This window comes from Meriones unguiculatus, chromosome 10, assembly GCF_030254825.1.
Source record: "Meriones unguiculatus strain TT.TT164.6M chromosome 10, Bangor_MerUng_6.1, whole genome shotgun sequence".
Lineage (NCBI taxonomy): Eukaryota > Metazoa > Chordata > Mammalia > Rodentia > Muridae > Meriones > Meriones unguiculatus.
Genome location: NC_083358.1, coordinates 58,523,773 through 58,533,212, shown reverse-complemented (window position 1 = coordinate 58,533,212; position 9,440 = coordinate 58,523,773). Strand labels below are relative to the sequence as shown.

The window sequence follows — 9,440 nt, the reverse complement described above, 5'->3', positions numbered from 1 at the left end:
TCCTCTCCGCTCCCCCAGACCCCCCCACACAAAAAAACAAGAACAACAACAACCCAGAAAACAAAATAAAATAAGAAAACAAACAAAACAAAACACATCCAATTTGTGCTGCCCACTGGAGCATGGCCAAACTCTCGGTGGCCAGCCCCAGAAGAAAATGAGTCCTTCCCCACCACCCCCCCTGCCAAAAACCATCAGTTGTAGAGAGCTGCTTCAGCATTCTTGTCACAATTTTAGGAGCTCTTTTTGATGAATTTCTGTCAAGACTGTTATTTTTTTGGTGGGGAGGGGGCATAATGTGGGAAAAGGGGTTGTCACAGAAGCCTTCCATGTCTCTCTCAATTGAGTCTGCAGTTATCAATATCATGGCAAATCAGCTTCCTTGCCTTTTATAGTCAATGGGAGCCTGGATTGAGGATTTAGACTCAGTTTCTGGAGACACCAACCTGGCTAGCAGCACAGACTCAGATGTGAGTGCAGGCCACTCAAATCAATATGGCCTCCAGCTGCAGCATGGCCCACAGACATCAATATGGATTCAGGCTGCCACACAGACCAAGGCTATCTGCATCACCTTCGGTGGCAAAATGGACCAGGAACATCAGCACAGACCCCAGCTGCAATGGGAATACAGACCCAGACATGGTCCTCGGAGGCATCATGGTCCCTGGACATCAACACGGCTTCAGGCTGCAGCACAGACCACAGACATCTGCTTGGCCTTTGGTGGTAACAGAGACCATGGACAGCAACACAGACGGTGGCTGCACCATGACCACTGACCCAGACGTGGCCCTAAGTAGCAGCAGGGACCACATACATCAACATGGCTTCAGGCAGCTACACAGGCCACTCACATCTACCTGGCCTTCAGCAACGGAAAGACTCATGGACATCAGCATGGCCTAGGTAGCAGCTCAGACCAAGGAGATCTGTGTAGCCTTTATGGGTAACTTGGGCCAGGGACATGAACATGGAGTCTCACAAGAAGAAAAGGCTACACAACTGTAACATCTGTGTAGAGGACCTAGGTCAGTGAAAGCATGCTCTATGGTTGGCAGTTCAGTCTCTTCGGGCCCCTGTGAGTTAGTTAACCCTGTGGGCCCCAGGTTAGTTGATTTTGTGGGTTTTCTTGTGGTGTCCTTGACCACTCTGACTCCTACAATGCTTCCCTTCTTCAGCCTACTAGTTAGCTGTGGGTCTCCACGTCTGTTTCCATCTACTGCTGAAGGAAGCCTTTCGGAAGACAACTGGGTGAGTGTAAGTGAATAACATTAGAAATCATTTCACTGAGGGTCTGTTTCTGGTTTGTTTGTTTTTCCCATTTGTACTTGATTCTATCCTAGGTCTCTGAGCTCTCCAGACTCTGGGTCTTAGGCAATGTCAGGGGTGGGTTCCCTTTCATGGCATGTATCTCAAGCTAGACCAACCATTGATTGGCTACTCCTACCATTTCGACACCACCTTTACCCAACACATCTTGTAGGCAGGACAAACTGCAGGTAGAAGGTTTTGTGCCTGGGTTGGTATCCCAATCCCTCCACTGGAAGCCTTGTCTGGTTACAGGAGATGGTGGCCTCAGGCTCTGGATCCCTCATTGCTAGGTGAGTTCACATTTTAAAAAATTTATTTATTGTTTTATTAATTACAGTTTATTCACATTGTATCCCAGCTGTAGCCTCCTCCCTCATCCCATCCCAACCCTCCCCACCCTCCTTCCCTGATCTCCTCCCATGCTCCTCCCCCAGTCCACTGATATGGGAGGTCTTGCTCCCCTTCCATCTGACCCTAAGTTATCAGGTCTCATCAGGACTGGCTGCAATGTCCTCCTCTGTGGCCTGGTGAGGCTGTTCCCCTGTCAGGGGGAGGTGATCAGCTACTGAGTTCATGTTAAAGACAATCCCTGTTTCCAAGAACCTACTTGGACACTGAGCTGCCATGGGCTACATCTGTGCACATTTTAAAAGCATCTTTGTCTAAGACTTTCCTGCTTGCTTGCTTGCATGCTTGTGTGTTGGGGGTGCATGCGTGGGTGTGTGGATGCTACCTTCCTTCCTCTCTCTCTTTCTTTCTTTCCTTCTTTAATTTTTCTTAGTTGTTCTGGAGCTATTATGGCCCTGTGTGTTCCTTTTCTGCTGCTGTCTCGCCCATCTGAGCCTCTATGGGTCTCATAGAATCCTTGGAACTTAGTGACCCTCTGTTTTCACCTTGCCACATCTATTCTTAACCATTCAAATACAATTTTATAAAAAGCATCCCAACTTTGCCAAGCTATTAGGATTATTCTTACATACCTTAGCCTTGAGATTATTTAAGTTTTAATACCAGTTAAACGAATAAATATGACTTTCAAAACTATATATATGTATATATATGTTAGGTCTTATTTGAGAAACAGCTAGATTTGAGCCTAGAAGAGAGACACCAGGATATAATACAAAGCCACCAGACAATTACACCTTATAGAAGAAATGAATCAACAAACTCGAGTTCTTAAAGGCTAAAAAACTAAATGCTGTTATGGAGAATGTCATTAATGATAAGTTACGGTGTGATTAAAACAAAATTTATAATCAAAGAAGACATGCTTAATTTTAGAAAAGGTAGCATAGAATTCACCCACAGAGGCTGAAAATCATGTTTGTTTTAACTATTAGTTTTTTATGAATTTTGTGTTTTATATTGGGATTTTATCTCCTTCAAAGTATATATGGAAGCAGATCTTACCTGAATATTGAAAGAAAAGAAAAAGAACTCTACAAGATGGTATTTTATTTAGGAAATAATTGCTTTAAAAATAGACTTTTGGTGGAAAGGAAGCTTGTAAGAGGCCTAAAGGGCTGGATGATTCCAGGAATGCAGCACATTAGGCTGCAGCAAGATCAATATAGTTGAAATGTAGTTTTAAATCATTTTGATATAACTAATACCTATGTCTTGAATATTTCTCCTGGCAAAATATTCCAATGTTATATCTAAGAATAATAGCATCAGGCTGGAACTCCAGCCCACTTGGCAAAACCTAATTCCCTTATTCTGAAACAAAATGCCTTTGTGATTTCCATCGAAAATTGCTTCTTTACCACCCGGTGTTCTCTGGACTGCCCAGTGACTGCTGTGTTACAGAGCAGAGGCCGTGGCTATGTGAGGGGAAATGGAATGGCTGACTATAGAAAAGAAGGAGTATGTGCCAGACGCCTGCAGTTACAAAGTTCCCTGTGAAGCACAGCTATTCGTAAGACTTTGTAGAGCTAGAATATTCAAGACATAAGCACAAAGTGATAATTCCCCCCTGTTGTTTTGTGATATTTGTCATTGTCTAAATGTTAGAATGTGTTTGGCTTTCGGCCTGAAGAAGTTGGCATAGAGGAAACTATTTTGGTATCTACATTGGCTAGCTTAGACACGGGTACATGTGCTTCGTGGTGCTTGTGAATCCGCACATGCATGTCCAACTCAGTATCTGTTTCCTTGTGCCACCGGTTAGCCCTTTTGTCAAGCATATACATGCATACAATCTACACATACATGTGTATTTTGTTAGAGGAGGTCTTGCTATTGTGTAAGCTAGCCTTGGCTTGTTGAAAGTCCCTGAAACAGTATTTGGCAAGTATGGATAAATAGTGGAAATATTTTTGATGAAAGACAGTGAAACCAACAAATCAAGAGGAATTGCTTTTGTTACCTTCAAAAGCCCAGCAGATGCTAAAGATGCAGCTAGAGATATGAATGCAAAGTCCTCAGATAGAAAAGCCATCAAGGTAGAGAAAGCTACCAAACCATCATTGGAAAGTAGCAGATGTGAACCATTTCCACCTTCAAGAAGCAGGGGCCTTCCCAGAGGTCTCCAAGGAGGAAGTGTTGGAATGGGGGGACCACCCCCTTCACGTGAGGAATACATGGATGGTGGTGGTTATTCCATAAACTTTAACATGAGCTCTTCCAGGGGACCAATTCCAGTAAAAAGTGGACTGCCACCATGAAGCAGAGGACCCCTCCTAAAAGATCGACACCTTCAGGACCAGTTCCAAGCAGCAGCAGAATGGGCGGGGGAAAGAGCCCCGTATCATGTGGAAGAGAGCTACGGAGGCCCATCATGAAGGGAGCCCCTGATATCACATAGAGGTGTTTATTTGCCCCCAAGAGATGATGGATATTCAACAAAAGGCAGCTACTCAAGCCGAGATTAGCCAAGCTCTCGCGATACCAGAGATTATGCACCGCCACCAAAGTATTATGCTTACTTTGATTACCGTCATTCCAGTTCCCGTGATGACTATCCGTCCAGAGGCTACGGTGATAGCGATGGTTATGGTTGGGATTGTGACTATTCAGATCATCCAAGGGAAGGATCCTACTGAGATTCATATGAGAGTTAGCACCCGCTAACACGCAGTGCAACCCCCTACACAAGGGCCAACGCCATCTTACGGAGGAAGCAGTCGCTTTGATGATCACAGCTGCTCCTCTGATGGCTACAGCGGAAGTAGAGACAGTTACTCCAGCAGCAGAAGTGATCGCTACTCCAGTGGCTGTGATTGTGTTGGCAGACAAGAACAGGGGCGTGCAAGTGCTTCCCTCTTCTATGGAAAGGGGGTATCCTCCCCCACGTGATTCCTACGGCAGTTCAACCTGAGGAACAGCAAAAGGAGGTGGCCATGAGGGAAACCGATCTGACAGAGGGGGAGGCACAAGCAGATACCAGAAACAAACAAGACTTTGGATCAAGGTCTCTATTAAAAAAAAAAAAATGGAAAGACTTCTGTCCTAATCATCCAAAGACCAATAAGAGAAAAGTTGTATTGCCTTTTTAATTTTTTTCTGTTTTAAGTTCCCCTTCATCATTTTTGTATTCTTGTGAGGAAAAAGTAAAACATGATTACATTTGACATTATGAATTGATTTTAACAAGCAAATGTTAAATGTGTAAGATTTGTACTAGTGTTGTAATTTTCCAAATAAAAGTTTCCCTAAAAGCCAAAAAAAAAAGAACATTTTTTATTCAGTGGCTAGTTTGCCACGATTGAAGCAAACTCCATATGAAAGTTCTTCAATGCCCATCATCTTTTTTGAAGTAGATTGGGGGTGCTGCCAGGCATAGATATGTCTCTCTCTGTTGGAAAAGCTTTTTATTATTAAACATCTTAAATGCCATGTTAGGTACATCTCTGAGGTGTTTGAAAAGCATCTATCTACAGTATATTTGAGTAGAAAAATGTTACTTGTTTCTAGCAATTTACTGTCTGCATAACTTTTAAAACACATATAAGAGACTAAATAAATCTTTCTGTAAGTAAATAAACTAGTACTGAATAATACTACAAGTAAGCTTATTTATAGGTGGCTAACTACTAACTTGCATTTATAATTATCCTAAACAGTTTACACTAGTAGCTTTAAACGACTAAGAATTTTACATGACATTTTAAATGAGTTGCATATGTATAATTCATTAGACAAGAGCTGAACAAAATTTCCTTAAATTTCTATCAATATACAATAGTCCATACCAATGTAAAATATTTAAGACTAGTAGGTTCAACAATCTACCTATTATCCTATCATCCTGTAGCCCAACATTTTAACAAATATATTAATTTTTACTTTATGTGCATGGATATTTTGTCTGAATGTGTGGCTGTATGAAGGTGTTGAGTCAGCCGGAACTGGAGTCACAGACAGTTGTGAGCTGCCGTGAGGGTGCTGGGAATTAAATCCGGGTTCTCTGGAAGAACAACTAGTGCTCTTAACCTCTGAACCACCTCTCCAGCCCCCATTCCCACTTTTTAATATAATTTTATTATTCCGTTTCCTCCTTCTTTCCCCTAACACTAAATAGAAGAGAATGATAGGAGAGAAAGAAGGATAGAGGGTAGAAAGAGAAAGAAAGAAATTCCTGATTCTAACCTCCTTTCCTTTGTATCCTCCCTGACCTCAACTAAGAACAACTTGTAACCAACCCCCACCCCCCCAAATGACAACAAACATCCATAACCCATCAAATGACCAAATCCCACCCACCCTGCCTGTTGGGAATGGAGGTGTCATGTTCTTTAAATTGTTTCCTGCTGTCTGGGGGTGAAGGCATATTTAGGAGACCCTAAGAAATTTGGGATATTGCCAAATCCTGAGAGAGCTAGCTGTATCTTTCACAGTCTGGTCTCTGTGGGATAGGAAAGTGCAGGGCTTAATTGAAGTCCTGGCTGAAACAGTCTGTGAGGTAAGACCATTTGAGTTAGCCATTTTGAAGTTGACCTGGAAGCAAAATTTTGAGGAAAGAGTAACTGAGGCAGGCTGTGAGGCTGGAACAGCTGGGATACTGGCTTTGTCTTTATTGCTGTCTGGTCTTTTTGCTCCAAAAATACAATAACTTTTAAAAGGTAATAAATCCATTTGTTTTCCTGTTTCCAGTGCTTTTTGCTTTCCAAGTGCTTAAACCTCTACCTGTAAACTCTCTAGTGGGAAAGTCAATTCTGCAACCCTTTAAAAACCCAGATAATAGAGTGAGGCTTCTGGTTTTCCTATTTCATCTATTTCTCTGTTTCTCATACCCCTCCACTCACACGTTTTCTAATTGATCAGCCATTCTCCCAACCTTTTTTGAAATGAAATACAGGAAGAAGACACAGAAGAAATAGAAAATCCCTTCTTGCAGCAAAGTGGGAGAAAACCCAGTGGCAGCAGCAGCAATAAACTTTTTGCCGACATCCTGAAGCAGTATATCTGTTCCTTTGTTCCCTGCCATATACTCTTAGGCATTAGAAACCAAGCTTCCCATCATGACTAGCCACATCTGGCCACCACTTGTTGGCATATTTTAAAATCTGTTTTATTTGGGTTCTTATGACTCTATCTCTCTTTCAACCCTTAGAGTAGAATCACTCTAATCCCTTCCCTGCCCTCCAACACTAGGTAGGAGAGAAAGAAGATTAGAAGAGAAAGGGACATAGATCTTTATAGGCTACTTCCTATTGATTAGAGATGCAGAGTTCTTTGAGACAAGTCCAGTCTTTGCTTTAAGAATATCCAGCACTCCAGCAAACCAACAAACCAGCAAATCAGCAATCCACCAATAGCAAACACAGCAGCAGCAGCAGCCACCTCTCTCGGGTTCTCCCATTTATACCCTCTCCAGAATCCTCAGACTTAAACTATCTGCAGCTGGCAAAGATCACTCCTCTGCTAGTGCATGAGGCAAAGCATAATCACCTGCTGTGAAGAATGTTTAATCTCATACCTGGGATTAAAACAAAACCATATTCACATGATGTAACAGGGTTTTTAAAGAAACCCCAAACTCTCACCACACGTGTTCTTCTCTCTTTACATCTTGAGTAGCTGGGATTACAGGGCAAATCACCACTTCCAGCGAGCTCATCACACTTTTACTAGTCAGGTGAATGCTAACACTTACTAAAGGCTGTGACTATGCTCCTACTGCCTGTCTGCAGTGTTCATCTCTGAACAGGTACTTTTCAATACAGTTTGTACAATGTGGCCAGTTTGGTAAGCAAACAAACAAAACTTGCTTTTAAAACAGTGCTTTTAAAACTTTAGTATGACACAGTCCTTCTGTGATGGTGAAATGAGGTCTGTAAATCATACACACAAATACACAAAGAAAAAAGTTCTGTCAAGGGTGAATTTTTGAAATTCTAAAAATTAGCAAAATACCTGAAAAGTAGGAGCATTTCTGCAAAGTGCAGAGTGCAGGGAATCTTATGAAAGAAGTGGGAGCTTTTTCTTTTCATAAAAAGACTTGGAGGGAACAGGAGCTCCACAAGGAGAGCAACAAAACCAAAAAATCTGGGCCCAGGGGTCTTTTCTGAGACTGATATTCCAACCAAGGACCATGCATGGAGATAACCTAGAACCACTGCACAGATGTAGCCCAAAGCAGCTCAGTGTCCAAGTAATGGGATCAGGGACTGTCTCTGACATGAACTGATTGGCCTGCTCTTTGATCACCTCCCCATGAGGGGGGAGCAGCCTTTCCAGGCCACAGAGGAAGACAATGCAGCCACTCCTGATGAGACCTAATAGACTAGGGTCAGAAGGAAGGAAAGGAAGACCTCCCCTATCAGTATACTTGGGGAGGGGCATGTGTATAGAAGGGGGAGAAAGGTAGGGATTGGGAGAGGTGAAGTGAGGGAGCTACAGGGGGGATACAAAGTGAATAAAGTGTAATTAATAAAAATTAAAAAAAACTTTCATAATAGCAATTGGGTTTATATCATTTGAACTTAACAGTCATAACCTTTTCCTTTACCTTCTTTCTCCTCAGCTCTGCAGGATCCTGGCAACCATCAGCCTTGAAGTCCTAGTATCTGTGGAAGCAGAAGCTATGCAAATACAGGAAGGGCAAACCAGGTCCAGGCCTGAGAAAAGCCCATCTGTAGAGCACAGGCACTATTGACCTCCTAGCTCCCTGGAAAAGACTGCTCCTAGGATCATGTCATTATTCGATCTCCCTCTGTAGGAAAAGACCTATCCCCAGAGTGTTTGTAAAAAACATCCAGCAAAAGCCTTGAACATTATAGCTGCCTAAGGCTGCAATACCAGTTCAAGTAAACAGCATCCTGGATAAAAAATTTAAAGGAAGATCTGGAGTATACAAGAAGACTGTGGAGCTTTGAAAGGCTTTGATGGTCCCAGGGTAGCATAAAGACATGCACATATGCACAGCTGAGTTCATGCCTGAGAGAGGACAGAGCAGCCTTAGTCTCTAGGCTGATGGAGACTTTTCCAACGCAACATGTAGGGGGCAAACATGAGATTATGCTATCTCTCTGTGCTATGCTAGACTCCAGACAGACTCTTCAAACTAAAATGAAAGGCAGCTGGGGAAATATGACCAATAAGCTTACAGATCATGACCATTTCCACAGAGAGATGTGTTGGTTACATATTATAGGGAACACAAACTTAATCCAAGAGAGTAACGGACATCAAACAGTGACATCGCCAAACCCCTAGGGATAGGGATGGTGGCTTCTACATTTATCGTGTGATAGAGTTCATACCTGAAGCACTCAGGCTTCATGGCTGGGGTGGTGCTCAGGGGTAGAGAGCTTACTTAGTATGTCCTGGGTCTGACTGTCAGTCCCAGCGAAAGAAAACAATTGTTCGGGTTTTTACAGAAACCATGATGATAATAAGTAAACAAGGAAATACAGTCCATCCACTAGAGGAAATGTTTCCAAACTGTCCCAGGCTCCAGGTGCTGAAATTGTGAGGGGAGAGACATTAAACGTGATCAAAAAAAAGTAAATGTGAAGGAATTTTAATATCAGCCTTAAATAGCATACCCAGGAGTAAACAGGAACTATGAAGGAACAAACAGGCACACTAGGGTGAATGCACGATCAGTTAGTTAAAAAGCTAGGCATTCAGTTTCACAAATTCGATTTTAAAATTTCGAATTATAATTACACCTTGGA

General features: G+C 42.5%; 1 pseudogene; it reads left to right on the top strand.

Moving 5' to 3' along the window:
- Positions 1-973: 973 nt before the first annotated feature.
- LOC110562977 (RNA binding motif protein, X-linked-like-1) lies at positions 974-4,771 on the top strand (annotated as a pseudogene).
- Positions 4,772-9,440: the final 4,669 nt, after the last annotated feature.